The sequence below is a fragment of the Pseudophryne corroboree genome, chromosome 1 (genome assembly GCF_028390025.1).
Source record: "Pseudophryne corroboree isolate aPseCor3 chromosome 1, aPseCor3.hap2, whole genome shotgun sequence".
Classification (NCBI taxonomy): domain Eukaryota; kingdom Metazoa; phylum Chordata; class Amphibia; order Anura; family Myobatrachidae; genus Pseudophryne; species Pseudophryne corroboree.
Genome location: NC_086444.1, coordinates 1,205,017,599 through 1,205,037,036, shown reverse-complemented (window position 1 = coordinate 1,205,037,036; position 19,438 = coordinate 1,205,017,599). Strand labels below are relative to the sequence as shown.

General features: G+C 43.9%; 1 long non-coding RNA gene across 1 annotated transcript in view; it reads right to left on the bottom strand.

Annotated features, from left to right (window-relative positions):
- Positions 1-19,438, bottom strand: part of LOC135021143 (uncharacterized) — a 312,347-nt gene that overhangs the window by 11,295 nt on the left and 281,614 nt on the right. The window contains exon 2 of the long non-coding RNA XR_010218489.1: positions 2,126-2,291. This is a non-coding gene — a long non-coding RNA (uncharacterized LOC135021143). The remainder of the gene's footprint in view (positions 1-2,125; positions 2,292-19,438) is intronic.

Genomic DNA, 19,438 nt, shown 5'->3' with positions numbered 1-19,438 from the left:
TCTTGCTCCCGTCAGCAGAAACATTTAAATAGTTGCCGGCGGGCACGATCGCGGGTGGGAGAGGGGGGGACATCTGAATTCCACCCATGATGAAAATAGCCAAGTATAATATTTTGTTGACACAGACTCAAATCCTGAAGCATTGAGTTAGGCAAATGTAGTGTGGTGCACACAGTTAACTCTACAAAATAGAACATACTGTAGAGGGGGTAATTCAATTGTTTGTGTGCGCCCATTCTCCCATCTAAAGTTACAGGAAATCAGGGGGATGGCACAATTCAATTGTTTTTTTTATGCACTTGTTGCACCCAGACAGACCAGGCTTAGCGGCGTAAACCCGCTAAACCCAACTAATGTGCTCTTTGGGAGCCCAATCGGGTCGCTTTTCACACATTTGTGCTCACCAACATGGAGGGCTGTTCGCACTCGAATGGAGCAACAAGTAATTTAAGAAACATAGGGGTAGATGTAGCAAACCTTAGAGTCAAATAAAGTGCTAACCAATCTGCTCCTAACGGCCATTTTATATTGAAAAATGACAGGAGCTGATTGGATGGTTGGTACTTGGGTTATATGCCTTGGAGAGAGAGATAAATTGGAGAGAGATAAAGTACCAGCCAATCAGCTGCTAGCTGCCATGTTACATGCTTTATTTGAAAAATTACCTTTAGCTCTGGACCTTTTTAATACATATGGCGAACCATATCTATTGCCGTAAGTGGCGTTTTTTTTTTTTTAGATATGACCACAAAAACTTTAGAATGATACTGTATATCCTGCTATTGGACCCAAATTAAATTATTCATAAGACAATTTTTTTTTTTTTTTGCAACATACACCCTAGGGCAGGGGCGCTTTAAAAGAAGAGGAGGCCCGTTGGCTGCATCTCCCATTCGGGCCTCCTCCTCTCTGCCGGGAGTCTAAAGGGCTCAGACTCTACTGCGCATGCACAGAACTCTGTGAAAATGGCCGCTGCGTTTTATCAGTGCCGGTGACGTCGGTGCGAGACTACGGAGGGATGAAAATTAAAAAAATGGTCCTGTGTGCACTGCACACACTGCATCCATTATATATATGCCAGTGCCTTAGGGGTGTATATTTACTAAAGGTCTTTTTTTAATCGATTTTAAATCAATCTAAAGCAATGTTGATGTTTCAGGTCTAAAATGCACATTTACTAACATTTAAAAATAGATTTAAAAAAATATGTTTGTAAATGTGTTTTTTAGCCCCCAAAATGCCACATTGATTTAGAATAATTTGGATCGATTTAAACCCGGTAAAAATTGATTTAAATTCGAGAAAAATTCGAGAAAAAAAAACCATTATATATAAAGCACAGCAAATTATGAAAAGAGACCCATTTTTATTTTAGTAAAACAATGATTGATTCTCATTTATATTGAACTGTGAAAAGAAAACATTTACATAAAAAAATTCTAATATCACTGCGACCTTATAAGCCAATACAATCATGAGCCATGCAGTCGCTAAACTATAACATAAAGAAATGGACTTTGAACCTTTCTTTTTTTTGTAAAATGTTTTTTTTTTTTTCTGTGATTAAAAAGAAGTCAGAGCTTGAAGCATGTGTGAAGGAATGATGGCTATTTCATATCAAACGAGGGTTCTCCGCAAGCGGTTCTGCCTGAGAAATATTGTGCTTTTAGTTGCTCCCGGCTCTTTTATCTCTGTGTATCTTTGCTCCGGTCTTTTTTAAAGATGTAGAAATAATGTGCACTGTTAGCTCAATAATCAATTAACCATACGCAGGGATTAATCATACATGCCGTGTTCCAGAGTGATTATGAACTGATGATTTGGAGCCAGTTGTTGCTATGCTAAAGGCCATTCCTGCAGCTTTCTAATCAAGAGGACGCCACAAAGCCTGATTGCTTTCATGGCCAGTTTACCAGAGGTTTTTCTTCACATTTTGGAGAGTTAAAATAAATTGCTTGGCTTGGACAGTCTCATCTCATTTATAGCAGCCCTGAATGTATTAAAATAAAGATCACAATGTTTCGTATAAGTTCTGGAATTACTAACGGACTTTGATATCTATGATCTGCAATGATACGCGCAGTGATTGTAGCTCATTAGAATCGAATCATTAGGATGCACTCACATTAAATGAAGAGATATATGGACCCAGGACTGTAACTTGCCATGCCCCTTCTTCACACATGATAGAAATATAACCCTTGTTTATTTTGGGGGTCTGCAGTCTGGGGGCAGTGGCGTTGAGGACCTGGATCCAGGCTTGTCGGGGAAGCCCTGCAGAGGGCCCAGGCCTGGGTAAACAGCAAAAAAGAACATTGTAGAATAGGCAATATAATAAAAAATTTTTAAAATGCACTGGCACAATTGTGGATAAACAGCTGCCTAGGTATATTGAGGTGGAACCCAGAAACCGTTATACAGGTTGAGTATCCCTTATCCAAAATGCTTGGGACCAGAGGTATTTTGGATATGGGATTTTTCCGTATTTTGGAATAATTACTTACCATAATGAGATAGCATGGTGATGGGACCTAAGTCTAAGCACAGAATGCGTCTATGTTTCATATACACCTTATACACGCAGCCTGAAGGTAATTTTAGCCAATATTTTTTATAACTTTGTGCATTAAACAAAGTGTGTGTACATTCGCACAATTCATTTATGTTTCATATACACCTTACACACACAGCCTGAAGGTCATTTAATACAATATTTTTAATAACTTTGTGTATTAAACAAAGTTTGTGTACATTGAGCCATCAAAAAACAAAGGTTTCACTATCTCACTCCCACTCAAAAAAGTCTGTATTTCGGAATATTCCGTATTTCGGAATATTTGGATATGGGATACTCAACCTGTAATACACAAATAATAGAAAAATAGAAAACACCTTGGTATGTAGGTCAAGATGATATTTACATAAGATATGTAGGTCAAGATGATATTTACATAAGATTCAATGTAAAAACATACAAAAAAAAGTTGGTATTGAAATTCCGATTCTTTCAAAATAATAAAAGAAAGAGATAATCTGATTAGTCCAGTATAAACATAGTCCATATATATGGATATATTAAATATATCACAAAGAGATAGTCCCCTTTGGGATGCAGGTTGGTTCTCAATACAGATTCCTTCACGATAAATGGAATTAAATTGGTTGTAGGAACTTCATATAAAGGAGTAAAAGATAAAAAGAATATATAGTGCAGTAAACTTTTTTTTTAATTTTATTAATAGGTTAAAATTTTCATTTTTACATTGCTCCTGGCATGGAGCAATGTAGTGGGTATTAATAGAAGGATCTGGATGCCTTCCTTTCCCCACCAAGCTACTCACCAGTGTCAAGACACTGGGGAAGATGTATTAAGCCTCGAGAAGTGATAAAGCGGTGGTAAAGCAGTGATAAGGACAAGGTGATAACACGTCAGTCAATCAGCTCCTAATGCCAATTTACATATTGGAGCTGATTGGGTAGTGCGTTATCACCTTGCACTTATCACTGCTTTATCACTTCCCCTCGTGAATTCTTGGATGCAGGTAAGTATGCCAAAATGGTATCCGGTCTCTAGGTCGACAAGACTTAGGTCGACAGTGTCTAGGTCGACCACTATTGGTTGACAGTAACTAGGTCGACAGGGTTTCTAGGTCGACAGGGTCTCTAGGTCGACATGTTCTAGGTCGACAGGTCAAAAGGTCGACGTGAGTTATTCCATTTTTTCTTTCTTTTTTTGAACGTGTTCATACTTTACGATCCATGTGGACTATGATTGGGAACGGTAACCTGTGCCGAGTGCAGCGGTAGCAGAGTGAGGCCCCTTGCCCGAAGCATGGCGAGCGAAGCGAGCCAATGGAGGAGATGTGGTACACTAATTGGGGTTCCCGGTCACTGTACAGTGATAAACGACACCAAAAAAGATTTAAAAACTCATGTTGACCTTTTGACCTGTCGACCTAGAATCCCTGTCGACCTAGGTACTGTTGACCAATAGTGGTCGACCTAGACACTGTCGGATTAAGTGTGGTCAACCTTCAATACCACACCCTGCCAAAACACTTCCAACACGTTTTCAGTTTGGAAAAACTCTCCCTAAGGGCAGTGTGAATCCAGTTTAAGACTTAATAAGGACTTAAACTATCATTCAAAGTAAGCAAATATTAATCTGCTGCCAGACACAGCAATGGCTCCTATCTGATTCCCCCTAGTATCGGCCCTCACCCCTGGAGCTGCAGTGGAATAACAATCACTTCCTGTCCACTTTTTATCTCGCAAAGCCTTAGTACATAGACCCCTTAATCTCTCTTATCTTTATTAGAGATGAGCGCCTGAAATTTTTCGGGTTTTGTGTTTTGGTTTTGGGTTCGGTTCCGCGGCCGTGTTTTGGGTTCGAACGCGTTTTGGCAAAACCTCACCGAATTTTTTTTGTCGGATTCGGGTGTGTTTTGGATTCGGGTGTTTTTTTCCAAAAACACTAAAAAACAGCTTAAATCATAGAATTTGGGGGTCATTTTGATCCCAAAGTATTATTAACCTCAAAAACCATAATTTACACTCATTTTCAGTCTATTCTGAATACCTCACACCTCACAATATTATTTTTAGTCCTAAAATTTGCACCGAGGTCGCTGTGTGAGTAAGATAAGCGACCCTAGTGGCCGACACAAACACCGGGCCCATCTAGGAGTGGCACTGCAGTGTCACGCAGGATGGCCCTTCCAAAAAACCCTCCCCAAACAGCACATGACGCAAAGAAAAAAAGAGGCGCAATGAGGTAGCTGACTGTGTGAGTAAGATTAGCGACCCTAGTGGCCGACACAAACACCGGGCCCATCTAGGAGTGGCACTGCAGTGTCACGCAGGATGTCCCTTCCAAAAAACCCTCCCCAAACAGCACATGACGCAAAGAAAAAAAGAGGCGCAATGAGGTAGCTGTGTGAGTAAGATTAGCGACCCTAGTGGCCGACACAAACACCGGGCCCATCTAGGAGTGGCACTGCAGTGTCACGCAGGATGGCCCTTCCAAAAAACCCTCCCCAAACAGCACATGACGCAAAGAAAAAAAGAGGCGCAATGAGGTAGCTGACTGTGTGAGTAAGATTAGCGACCCTAGTGGCCGACACAAACACCGGGCCCATCTAGGAGTGGCACTGCAGTGTCACGCAGGATGTCCCTTCCAAAAAACCCTCCCCAAACAGCACATGACGCAAAGAAAAAAAGAGGCGCAATGAGGTAGCTGTGTGAGTAAGATTAGCGACCCTAGTGGCCGACACAAACACCGGGCCCATCTAGGAGTGGCACTGCAGTGTCACGCAGGATGGCCCTTCCAATAAACCCTCCCCAAACAGCACATGACGCAAAGAAAAAAAGAGGCGCAATGAGGTAGCTGACTGTGTGAGTAAGATTAGCGACCCTAGTGGCCGACACAAACACCGGGCCCATCTAGGAGTGGCACTGCAGTGTCACGCAGGATGTCCCTTCCAAAAAACCCTCCCCAATCAGCACATGATGCAAAGAAAAAGAAAAGAAAAAAGAGGTGCAAGATGGAATTGTCCTTGGGCCCTCCCACCCACCCTTATGTTGTATAAACAAAACAGGACATGCACACTTTAACCAACCCATCATTTCAGTGACAGGGTCTGCCACACGACTGTGACTGATATGACGGGTTGGTTTGGACCCCCCCCAAAAAAGAAGCAATTAATCTCTCCTTGCACAAACTGGCTCTACAGAGGCAAGATGTCCACCTCATCTTCACCCTCCGATATATCACCGTGTACATCCCCCTCCTCACAGATTATCAATTCGTCCCCACTGGAATCCACCATCTCAGCTCCCTGTGTACTTTGTGGAGGCAATTGCTGCTGGTCAATGTCTCCGCGGAGGAATTGATTATAATTCATTTTAATGAACATCATCTTCTCCACATTTTCTGGATGTAACCTCGTACGCCGATTGCTGACAAGGTGAGCGGCGGCACTAAACACTCTTTCGGAGTACACACTTGTGGGAGGGCAACTTAGGTAGAATAAAGCCAGTTTGTGCAAGGGCCTCCAAATTGCCTCTTTTTCCTGCCAGTATAAGTACGGACTGTGTGACGTGCCTACTTGGATGCGGTCACTCATATAATCCTCCACCATTCTATCAATGTTGAGAGAATCATATGCAGTGACAGTAGACGACATGTCCGTAATCGTTGTCAGGTCCTTCAGTCCGGACCAGATGTCAGCATCAGCAGTCGCTCCAGACTGCCCTGCATCACCGCCAGCGGGTGGGCTCGGAATTCTGAGCCTTTTCCTCGCACCCCCAGTTGCGGGAGAATGTGAAGGAGGAGATGTTGACAGGTCGCGTTCCGCTTGACTTGACAATTTTGTCACCAGCAGGTCTTTCAACCCCAGCAGACCTGTGTCTGCCGGAAAGAGAGATCCAAGGTAGGCTTTAAATCTAGGATCGAGCACGGTGGCCAAAATGTAGTGCTCTGATTTCAACAGATTGACCACCCGTGAATCCTTGTTAAGCGAATTAAGGGCTGCATCCACAAGTCCCACATGCCTAGCGGAATCGCTCCCTTTTAGCTCCTTCTTCAATGCCTCCAGCTTCTTCTGCAAAAGCCTGATGAGGGGAATGACCTGACTCAGGCTGGCAGTGTCTGAACTGACTTCACGTGTGGCAAGTTCAAAGGGCATCAGAACCTTGCACAACGTTGAAATCATTCTCCACTGCGCTTGAGACAGGTGCATTCCATCTCCTATATCGTGCTCAATTGTATAGGCTTGAATGGCCTTTTGCTGCTCCTCCAACCTCTGAAGCATATAGAGGGTTGAATTCCACCTCGTTACCACTTCTTGCTTCAGATGATGGCAGGGCAGGTTCAGTAGTTTTTGGTGGTGCTCCAGTCTTCTGTACGTGGTGCCTGTACGCCGAAAGTGTCCCGCAATTTTTCTGGCCACCGACAGCATCTCTTGCACGCCCCTGTCGTTTTTAAAAAAATTCTGCACCACCAAATTCAAGGTATGTGCAAAACATGGGACGTGCTGGAATTTGCCCATATTTAATGAACACACAATATTGCTGGCGTTGTCCGATGCCACAAATCCACAGGAGAGTCCAATTGGGGTAAGCCATTCCGCGATGATCTTCCTCAGTTGCCGTAAGAGGTTTTCAGCTGTGTGCGTATTCTGGAAAGCGGTGATACAAAGCGTAGCCTGCCTAGGAAAGAGTTGGCGTTTGCGAGATGCTGCTACTGGTGCCGCCGCTGCTGTTCTTGCGGCGGGAGTCCATACATCTACCCAGTGGGCTGTCACAGTCATATAGTCCTGACCCTGCCCTGCTCCACTTGTCCACATGTCCGTGGTTAAGTGGACATTGGGTACAACTGCATTTTTTAGGACACTGGTGAGTCTTTTTCTGACGTCCGTGTACATTCTCGGTATCGCCTGCCTACAGAAGTGGAACCTAGATGGTATTTGGTAACGGGGGCACACTGCCTCAATAAATTGTCTAGTTCCCTGTGAACTAACGGCGGATACCGGACGCACGTCTAACACCAACATAGTTGTCAAGGACTCAGTTATCCGCTTTGCAGTAGGATGACTGCTGTGATATTTCATCTTCCTCGCAAAGGACTGTTGAACAGTCAATTGCTTACTGGAAGTAGTACAAGTGGGCTTACGACTTCCCCTCTGGGATGACCATCGACTCCCAGCGGCAACAACAGCAGCGCCAGCAGCAGTAGGCGTTACACGCAAGGATGCATCGGAGGAATCCCAGGCAGGAGAGGACTCGTCAGACTTGCCAGTGACATGGCCTGCAGGACTATTGGCATTCCTGGGGAAGGAGGAAATTGACACTGAGGGAGTTGGTGGGGTGGTTTGCGTGAGCTTGGTTACAAGAGGAAGGGATTTACTGGTCAGTGGACTGCTTCCGCTGTCACCCAAAGTTTTTGAACTTGTCACTGACTTATTATGAATGCGCTGCAGGTGACGTATAAGGGAGGATGTTCCGAGGTGGTTAACGTCCTTACCCCTACTTATTACAGCTTGACAAAGGGAACACACGGCTTGACACCTGTTGTCCGCATTTCTGGTGAAATACCTCCACACCGAAGAGCTGATTTTTTTGGTATTTTCACCTGGCATGTCAACGGCCATATTCCTCCCATGGACAACAGGTGTCTCCCCGGGTGCCTGACTTAAACAAACCACCTCACCATCAGAATCCTCCTGGTCAATTTCCTCCCCAGCGCCAGCAACACCCATATCCTCCTCATCCTGGTGTACTTCAACACTGACATCTTCAATCTGACTATCAGGAACTGGACTGCGGGTGCTCCTTCCAGCACTTGCAGGGGGCGTGCAAATGGTGGAAGGCGCATGCTCTTCACGTCCAGTGTTGGGAAGGTCAGGCATCGCAACCGACACAATTGGACTCTCCTTGTGGATTTGGGATTTCAAAGAACGCACAGTTCTTTGCGGTGCTTTTGCCAGCTTGAGTCTTTTCAGTTTTCTAGCGAGAGGCTGAGTGCTTCCATCCTCATGTGAAGCTGAACCACTAGCCATGAACATAGGCCAGGGCCTCAGCCGTTCCTTGCCACTCCGTGTGGTAAATGGCATATTGGCAAGTTTACGCTTCTCCTCCGACAATTTTATTTTAGGTTTTGGAGTCCTTTTTTTACTGATATTTGGTGTTTTGGTTTTGACATGCTCTGTACTATGCCATTGGGCATCGGCCTTGGCAGACGACGTTGCTGGCATTTCATCGTCTCGGCCATGACTAGTGGCAGCAACTTCAGCACGAGGTGGAAGTGGATCTTGATCTTTCCCTAATTTTGGAACCTCAACATTTTTGTTCTCCATATTTTAATAGGCACAACTAAAAGGCACCTCAGGTAAACAATGGAGATGGATGGATTGGATACTAGTATACAATTATGGACGGGCTGCCGAGTGCCGACACAGAGGTAGCCACAGCCGTGAACTACCGCACTGTACTGTGTCTGCTGCTAATATATAGACTGGTTGATAAAGAGATAGTATACTCGTAACTAGTATGTATGTATAAAGAAAGAAAAAAAAACCACGGTTAGGTGGTATATACAATTATGGACGGGCTGCCGAGTGCCGACACAGAGGTAGCCACAGCCGTGAACTACCGCACTGTACTGTGTCTGCTGCTAATATATAGACTGGTTGATAAAGAGATAGTATACTCGTAACTAGTATGTATGTATAAAGAAAGAAAAAAAAAACACGGTTAGGTGGTATATACAATTATGGACGGGCTGCCGAGTGCCGACACAGAGGTAGCCACAGCCGTGAACTACCGCACTGTACTGTGTCTGCTGCTAATATATAGACTGGTTGATAAAGAGATAGTATACTCGTAACTAGTATGTATGTATAAAGAAAGAAAAAAAAACCACGGTTAGGTGGTATATACAATTATGGACGGGCTGCCGAGTGCCGACACAGAGGTAGCCACAGCCGTGAACTACCGCACTGTACTGTGTCTGCTGCTAATATATAGACTGGTTGATAAAGAGATAGTATACTCGTAACTAGTATGTATGTATAAAGAAAGAAAAAAAAAACACGGTTAGGTGGTATATACAATTATGGACGGGCTGCCGAGTGCCGACACAGAGGTAGCCACAGCCGTGAACTACCGCACTGTACTGTGTCTGCTGCTAATATATAGACTGGTTGATAAAGAGATAGTATACTCGTAACTAGTATGTATGTATAAAGAAAGAAAAAAAAACCACGGTTAGGTGGTATATACAATTATGGACGGGCTGCCGAGTGCCGACACAGAGGTAGCCACAGCCGTGAACTACCGCACTGTACTGTGTCTGCTGCTAATATAGACTGGTTGATAAAGAGATAGTATACTACTAATATTATATACTGGTGGTCAGGTCACTGGTCACTAGTCACACTGGCAGTGGCACTCCTGCAGCAAAAGTGTGCACTGTTTAATTTTAATATAATATTATGTACTCCTGGCTCCTGCTATAACCTATAACTGGCACTGCAGTAGTGCTCCCCAGTCTCCCCCACAATTATAAGCTGTGTGAGCTGAGCAGTCAGACAGATATATAATATATATAGATGATGCAGCACACTGGCCTGAGCCTGAGCAGTGCACACAGATATGGTATGTGACTGACTGAGTCACTGTGTGTATCGCTTTTTTCAGGCAGAGAACGGATATATTAAATAAACTGCACTGTGTGTCTGGTGGTCACTCACTATATAATATATTATGTACTCCTGGCTCCTGCTATAACCTATAACTGGCACTGCAGTAGTGCTCCCCAGTCTCCCCCACAATTATAAGCTGTGTGAGCTGAGCAGTCAGACAGATATATATAATATTATATATAGATAATAGATGATGCAGCATACTGGCCTGAGCCTGAGCAGTGCACACAGATATGGTATGTGACTGAGTCACTGTGTGCTGTGTATCGCTTTTTTCAGGCAGAGAACGGATTATAAATAAAAGTGGTGGTCAGTCACTGGTCACTATCAGCAAAACTCTGCACTGTACACTACTGAGTACTCCTAATGCTCCCCAAAATTAGTAAATCAAGTGTCTAAACGGAGAGGACGCCAGCCACGTCCTCTCCCTATCAATCTCAATGCACGTGTGAAAATGGCGGCGACGCGCGGCTCCTTATATAGAATCCGAGTCTCGCGATAGAATCCGAGCCTCGCGAGAATCCGACAGCGTCATGATGACGTTCGGGCGCGCTCGGGTTAACCGAGCAAGGCGGGAAGATCCGAGTCGCTCGGACCCGTGAAAAAAAACATGAAGTTCTGGCGGGTTCGGATTCAGAGAAACCGAACCCGCTCATCTCTAATCTTTATATCTCTCCAAGGTTTAATACATCTCCCCCTGGGTTTCTGTAAATGACCTAATGGCTGATATCAACGCTTCCTTAGGCAAAATAGGTATGCAACACTCTTTTCTTAACTACACAAAGATGTCTTGCAGGGGAAAAGAGGTTAGCTGTATTTATCAATTTATTTTATCTAAATTAAACTGAAAGAAATAGAAAATATGGTGAAAAGAGAACGGCGCCCACTCACAGTATCGCCATCTGCCATGTCTACTCATTGGGCCAAGAGCAACACATGGGTAATTTTGAATGAGATTTTCATCCCAAAGAGAAATGTTATTGTTGAGTAGACTCATGGAATTATACACAAATTCTATGAGAGGACCACCATGTATTACATTGTTACATAAACTGGAGAATTAGGGAAAAGAACAGGTTAAATAAAGGTTGCAACATATTATCTTTCTCCAAGGATTAGTACATAGACCCTTGTGTTTGAAATATGACAGAAACTGAATGGTTAATACTTTATCTCTCTCCAAACTTTGGTCTCCTACTGTATGTGTCCAATCAGCTCCGCTTGAATGACTGGCAGACCCAGTTGTCATTATAGCAGATAATAGTACGGAATAATGTGAACAATATAAAATAAGTGGCTGTTCTGTGAGGGAACTACAGTATAACTGGCAGGAGAAAGACAGTACGGCGAGATCTTTAATGAATATGATAAGTCTAAGGGCCTGATTCAGAGCTGGACACAATGCCTCATGTTTGCGCAGTTGAACGATTGCTACTGCACTTATATGAAAAGTCCTGAAAACTCCAATGGAACATGCGTTATCTTGTTTGTATGTATGCAGAGACCCCTGTTGCCTACAGAGCTGCTGGGTTTAGGAAAGGCGAGGCAAAACCATTGGCATTCCTAGGTGACAACTGGATGTTGGGCTGAAGTGAACACAAGAAAGAGGGCGTGGTATGGCAGTGTCATGGGTTTGTTAGGAAACATGGCTGCATTCCACAGCCACAGAGGCCATGTTTAGTGGAATTTCAGAAGGACACTGTGTCTGCCATAGGCTGGTATAAGTGTCTATGGTGCGTGCGTTGGTACACCAATGGTGGAGTGTACATAACCACTGATGGAGCTGCCCTGTTCAAGGGCACTGAAAGTGGGTATCTCAGGGTTTGCATATTAGCATCGCTGCGACTCCACAAAAAGTCACAGTTGTGCATACATTAGCTTCCACTTCTGAATCAGACCCTATCTATCAAGATAAATTAGAACTCAAGGCTGATCTTGCTCAATTTCATGATAGCATTCTTTAGATTTTAAAAGGATAATGATTATAAAAAAAGCATGTGCCTGTAGTACATAAAAGAGAAATAGTGAGCTGCATAACATAGCGAAATGCGCATTGGTACAAGATAAAGTTCCTGCATGCTGAGTGTAAAAGGAATTAGGAGATTTTATTGCTGATAACTCTGATAATCAGAATTGTTAGGAAATTGGGTAAAGTACACAAGAGATAATTTACAAAGGTTACTAGCAGCTTAAAGATCAGGGTAACCCCACAACTGAGGAAGTGATCTGTTCTTGTATGCTGACTTCCTGGAATGAGTGAGATGAAATCAGTGTTAAAAATGCTGTCCCTCTATCATAATTGCAGGCTACTCAGAATACTTACTGGGCCATGGCACTTTGCCTTATCTGCTGAATCTTATCTACTGGGTCTTTTTTCTAAATGTGTGGGTGTTTTTGGGTGCTACCCAGTATTTACCTTGGTGGGACCACAGCAGATAGCCTGCAATCTGATGAAGTCCTGATGACAAAACGCATACTGTAGGTACATAGACTTCACACAAACAAATGGCTGGTATCTAAGGTCCTTTGTCTGTCCTGTGAGATCATGCCAGGAATGTCACCAGTTGATATGCTGACTTTCATCTAATCTGTGGTACGCATATTTTTATTTGGCTTTTGTGTCCTGAATAAAAAATCTTTTTATTGGATAATGGTCTATGTGGCACCCCCTTTTTTCTTCTAACTTTCAGAAATGTTAATTAGCCCGACAGGTGGATTTGGGTTCTGGAGGGGAAGATGCAGGCCTACAGAGAAGATTCCAGTGCTTATGGATCTTTACAGAGTTTAAGGAGTCTCGAGTTTGATCCAGACACAGATGGTTGCTTGAACTTGTCGTTTCATATATGTTGTTAAGACAGACTGCCTGGGTTGGAGGATCAGCAAAATCCAACATGTTGGAAATCCTCAGTTTGGCAATACTGGCTGGATTGATCAGATACAGTGAGTCAGGGAATCTTAACATGTTGATTTTGGCTATCCAAATCACTGATGATTGGAGTCTGATGATCGGTGAATCAAATGGCAATCAGGTAAATTGTTGAATTGGCCCACAGATGTATGGCCTACATTAGATGAAAATGATCTCAATCAGAGTTTCAGGCATTATGCTTTCTATGCAGTAAACCAATTCTCTCCTCATCCATCATGGACAGTGCAGAGTCTAACATGGATTAGTATCCCGTGTCAGACAAAGGCGTAACTAGGGTTTTCGGAGCACAGGGCAAGATGAAGAGTGGCGCTTCACCCCCCTCCCAAAAAACAAACAAAAAAACCCCTAAAGAAGTATGTGCGCGTGCCAAAGGTGCGCGTGCCGAAAATGGGCGTGGTCACGCACCAGAAGGGGTGTGGTCACTGAAAATGGGGAGTGCCAACATGACTATCACCTATCCCCTGTGTCGCCTCTCAGCACACCTTCATTTAATTTTTGCACAGTACGCATGCAGAGTCACCTTTTTACACAGTGCCAGATACACAATTGCCCCACAGTGCCAGATACACAGTGCCCCACAGTGCCAGATACACAGTGACAGATACAGCACCCCACAGTGCCAGATACATGCCCCAGAGTGCCAGATACATGCCTTACAGTGCCAGTTACATTGCCCCACAGTGCCAGATACATGCCCCACAGTGCCAGTTACATTGCCCCACAGTGCCAGATACATGCCCCACAGTGCCAGATACATGCCCCACAGTGCCAGTTACATTGCCCCACAGTGCCAGTTACATTGCCCCACAGTGCCAGTTGCATGCCCCGCAGTGGCAGTTACATTGCCCCACAATGCCAGTTACATGCCCCCCCCCCCACCCGGCCTCTCACCGCTTCCTTCCTGTTCCCTTGTGGCTGTGCTATGTGAGGGGAAGAGAGCGCAGCGCCTCTCCTGCCCCTCAACGCTCCAGGTCTCCGGCGGCAACTATGTGGCGCCAGTTCGCTAGCCAATCAGAGCTCGCGGACCGGCAGCCAATCAGGAGCCAGTCCGCAAGCTCTGATTGGCTAACGCCGCCGGAGACCGGACACACGCAGCGCTGCTGGTGCTGGCAGCGGCGGTGAGGACATTGAGGGGAGGGAGAGACGCTGTGCTCTCCTCCCCTCACATTGTGGCGTGACAGGGGCGAGTGGGGCATGATGCCCTGGCCGCCGGCGGCACCCCCCTCTTCTGGGCCTGCCAAGGCACCCAGGGCACATGCCCCACTCACCCTACCCTAGTTACGCCTCTGGTGTCAGAATATCTGTAGTACTACACTGATAAGCACCTTCCATGCCATGATAACAAATAGCAGCAAATGTTAACAAAGCAGTTTGTTTTTTCAACAGCAGCATTGATACAGGACACACAGTTATTGCATTAGGCCGATCACGACCAACTTAGATCAGTACTGTATTTAATACTTGCCTACCCTCCTGGAATGGCCGGGAGGCTCCCAAAAATCGGGTAGGCCTCCCCCCCCCTCTCCCCCACCTCTCCCCCCCCCCCAATCCCAGAAAGGTGGTCAAGTCTCCTGCTTTCACTGACAGCCCCCTGGACCACCCCTTGGCTGCCCATGGCAAAGAACAAGCGGACAGTCTGAGGACGATACGATGTGATTCGCGCTGAATTGCATCATCATAGCTCCGCCCCTGCTATACAGTGCCTGTTTTCTCAGCACTGTGTAACATAGTAACTAAGGTTGAAAAAAGCCAATTGTCCATCCAGTTCAACCTATTTGTGGTCTCCTATGCACTGTCTTATTATAGGACTAGTTATTTTTATGTTAGGACTAGTTAATTTAACTATAATGCGTGCCTATGCACCATAACCCTGAATATCTTTATCCAATAGGAATTTATCCAACCCATTCTTAAAGGTGTTGACTGAGTCCGCAGTTACTACTCTCTTAGGCAGGGAATTCCAAACACGTATTGTCCTTACTGTGAAAAAACCTTTTCACCTCAATGTGCGGAAACTCCTCTCCTCTAACCTAAGCGAGTGACGACGTGTTCTCTGTGCTGATCTTATAGAAAACAGGTCCCTCCCAAGCTCTGTGTATTTACCCCTTATATATTTGTAGATGTTGATCATGTCCCCTCTTAATCTCCTCTTTTCACATGTAAACATGCCTAGCCTTGCAAGCCTTTCTTCATATTCCAGTGTCTCCATGCCCTTGATTAGTTTGGTTGCCCGCCTCTGAACCTTTTCTAGCTCCAGGATATCCTTTTTTTAATATGGTGCCCAAAATTGCACACAGTATTCAAGATGTGGCCTCACTAGTGATTTATATAATGGGAGTATAATACTCTTGTCTCTTGCATCAATTCCCCATTTTATGCATGCTAATATCTTATTAGCCTTCATTGCTGAACTCCTACTTTGGGTACTGCTGCTTAATTTGTTATCTATGTGAACCCCTAAGTCTTTTTCCAGTACAGAATCCCCTAATATTACCCCATTTAGTATGTAGGTGTAATTTTTGGTCTTGCCCCCACAGTGCATTACCTTACACTTGTCTGTGTTGAATCTCATTCTCCATTTTGCTGCCCATGTTTCCAGTTTAGTTAAGTCGTTCTGAAGAGACTCAGCATCACCCTCCATATTTATAACCTTACACAATTTGTCTACGAAAGTTGACACCATGCTCTCTAGACCTACTGTTAGGTCGTTGATGAAAATGTTGAACAAAAGTGGTCCAAGTACAGACCCTTTTGGAACACCACTTAGTACTTTAGTCCAATTTGAAAATGATCCATTGACCACAATGCGCTGCTCCCTATTATCTAACCAATTACTGACCCAAGTGCATATTGTGCTCCCTAGCCCTATTTCTTGTAGTTTATAGATAAGACGCATGTGTGGTACAGTGTCAAAAGCTTTGGCAAAGTCTAAAAAGATTATATCCACCTCCTAACCCTGATCCAGGTTCGCACTTACTGTTTCATAAAAGCCAAGTAAGTTGGTCTGGCATGATCTGTCCTTCACAAATCCATGTTGGTTCCTTTTAATAACCTTATTTGCTTCAAGGAACTTTTGAATACTGTCCCTTAGAATACCTTCCAATACATTCCCCACTATAGATGTAAGACTAATTGGTCTATAATTACCTGGTTCAGCTTTGCTCCCCTTTTTAAATATCGGCACTACCTCCGCTATACGCCAGTCCTTGGGAACCATACCCGATTTAACCGAATCTATGAAGATCAAAAATAGAGGTCTTGCTAGTTCAGCGTGCAGCTCCATAAGAACCCTCGGGTGAATTCCATCGGGACCAGGTGACTTATTAATCTTTAACTTTTTTAATCGGTCACAGACTACCTCCTCACACAAATAAGCATTTATCAGTGGGACATAATCTTTGTTGAGATTTTGTGTTAGACCCAGCATTTGGTCCTCTCTGGTAAATACAGTTGAAAAAAACTTGTTTAGTTTGTTTGCTATGTCATTATAATTTTTTGATTAAGACTCCCCTCTTGTCCTTTAAAGGGCCTATACTTCCTTCTTTAGTCTGTTACTGTTGATGTACTTAAAAAAAAATGGTATTCTCTTTGCTTTCCTTTGCTACTAGTCTTTCAGTTTCTACTTTAGCCGCTCATTCCATTTTTGCATATTTTGTTACTTTCCTTGTAGTGTTAAAATGACTCCCCATCCCCATCAGATTTGTATTTTTTAAATGCTCGTCTTTTTTTGTCCATTAATTCCTTTATATTTTTGTTAAACCACATTGGTTTGGGATTTTTATTCCTTTTTTTGCTGCTGGTGGGAATAAATTTACGAGTATGATTAATTAGCAGTGATTTTAATACATCCCATTTCTCTGTAGTATTTTTTCCTTGAAACAGAATTTCCCATTCAATGTCCCTTAACGCTTCCTTCATCATGTCAAAGTTGGCTTTGCTAAAGTTTAGAGTCCTAGTTGAGCCAGTATAGGAATGCTTATGAAAACTGATATTGAATGTGACCATATTGTGGTCGCTGTTACCTATGGGCTCTCCTACTTCAATATTTGATACCAATTCCCCATTGTTAGTTAATACCAGGTTTAAGATTGCATTGTACCTAGTTGGTTCCTCGATTAATTGAACTAAGTAATTATCATTTAGCGTGTATAAAAACATATTGCCCCTAGCAGTATCACATGAATTGATTTTCCAGTTTATCTCGGGATAGTTAAAGTCTCCCATCACTACTATGTCTCCTACTCCTGCTGCTCTTTCAATTTGGTTCAGTAACAATTTCTCGTCAGACACATTAATACCAGGCGGCCTGTAGCATAACCCCAATAATAACTTCTTTATTCCTTTACCCCCGCATGCAATTTCTACCCATAACATCTCAATAGTATTTGCAGTCCCTTCTTGAATATCTTCCCGTATGACAGGTTTTAGAAATGGCTTTACGTAAAGACATACCCCTCTACCCCGTTTATTTAGTCTGTCTCTCCTGTACAGCGTGTAACCCTCTAGATTGACTGCCCAATCTTGAGATTCGTCCCACCACGTTTCAGTAATGCCTATAATATCATATTCCCTGCTTGCTGCGAGCATTTATAGTTCCCCCTTTTTACCTGTAAGGCTTCTAGCATTTACATACATACAATGAGATATGTATTTCCCCTTATGGTAGGGACATCGTAATTCTTATGCAGTAAAGATTACCCGTTATTGTCGTTGGATACTGTTATTCTAAAACCCTTTTTAGTTCCCATATTACTACCCTTGCCGTCTGCTCTATTACTCCCCCCTACTCCTCCCTCGTTTTGTTCACTAACGCCACCCCTGCTATTCTTACTCAATGACCCAGAATTTCTTGCTAAACCCTCCCTTCAGGCACCTAGTTTAAAATATACTCCAACCTACTAACCATCCTTCCCCCCAGCACCGCTGCCCCCTCCTCATTCAGGTGCAATCCATCACGACAAAAAAGATGGCGCCTGACTGAGAAGTTCGCCCAATGTTCTAGGAACACAAAGCCTTCTTTCCTGCACCAATCCCTAAGCCACACATTTACCTCTCTAATCTCCCTCTGTCTCCCTGGGCTAGCGCGTGGCATGGGTAATAATTCTGAGAATATTACCATAGATCTCCTTGCCTTAAGTTTCTTGCCTAATTCCCTATAGTCTTTCTTAAGGACATCCCACCTTCCACTAACTTTGTCATTGGTGCCAACGTGCACCAAGACCACTGGATCATGCCCCGCCCCTCCCAACAATCTGTCTACCCGGTCCGCGATGTGCCGCACCTGAGCACCCGGGGGACCGGTACGGCGAGCACGGTCCCGGTAGCAGATTGCCCTATCTGTCTACCTAATAATGGAATCCCCTATAGCAGGAGTGGGGCCACGATGACGCGATCATGATGACGAGCTCCCGAACTGCCCACTTCCCCCACCGGCCGCGTCCCCAGACCACCCACATTGCTGCCGGCCATGCCTCCATAAGCCTACCACGCTGTCACCTCACAGCAGAGAGTGCAGAATGTAAGCTCTCGCAAGCAGGGCCCTCTTCCCTCAAGTGCTTTTACGTCTCTTACTTAACCTATCTTCTTTTCAATACTCCTTTTGATGGCACCAAATCCCTCAGCTTTCTGCCAGCCTGATACTTATTTCAGTGCTGTTTACTGACGCAACTATGTTTATTTACCCTGTACTTGCCCTATATTGTATTGAACTGTAAGTCACTGTCTTCATGTTTTACTTATTTGTTTACTCTGTAATTGGGCACTGCGGATCCCATGTGGCGCCATATAAATAAATGATAATAATAATAATAAATAGGCACCTATGCCGTAGATGCTGTATTGAGTTGAAAGCAGTTGCATTTCACAACAAATCACAAAGCTGATAGCCACAAGCAGGCTTGCATGATAAACTAATAAAAATAGAGAACAGTTACAAATGAGGACAGCTACAAAGAGTGCGCGGAGGCACCCCATATGTTAGAAACAAATCATTAGTGGTTCTATGAGCAAGGCTTAGGCACAGATCTCTCAGCACAGTTCCATAAAGCCGCATATACTAACAGATTGGCAACATTATATCCATAGGTCAGTTATGTAAGAAAAGGGGATTCAAAAGAAGCATCATGGCGAAAGTGAGGCAAAAGTGGCAAGTACAGTATAGTTATAATTATAACAATTTACTGACGCGTTTCTCCACTGGAAAGGGTGGTTTCATCAGAGGTGGAAAGGCTTTATTGATTTTACATAGCCATATAATATATAAAGACATTACACGGTTCACCATGACAGAGTATTAGCTTTAGAAGAA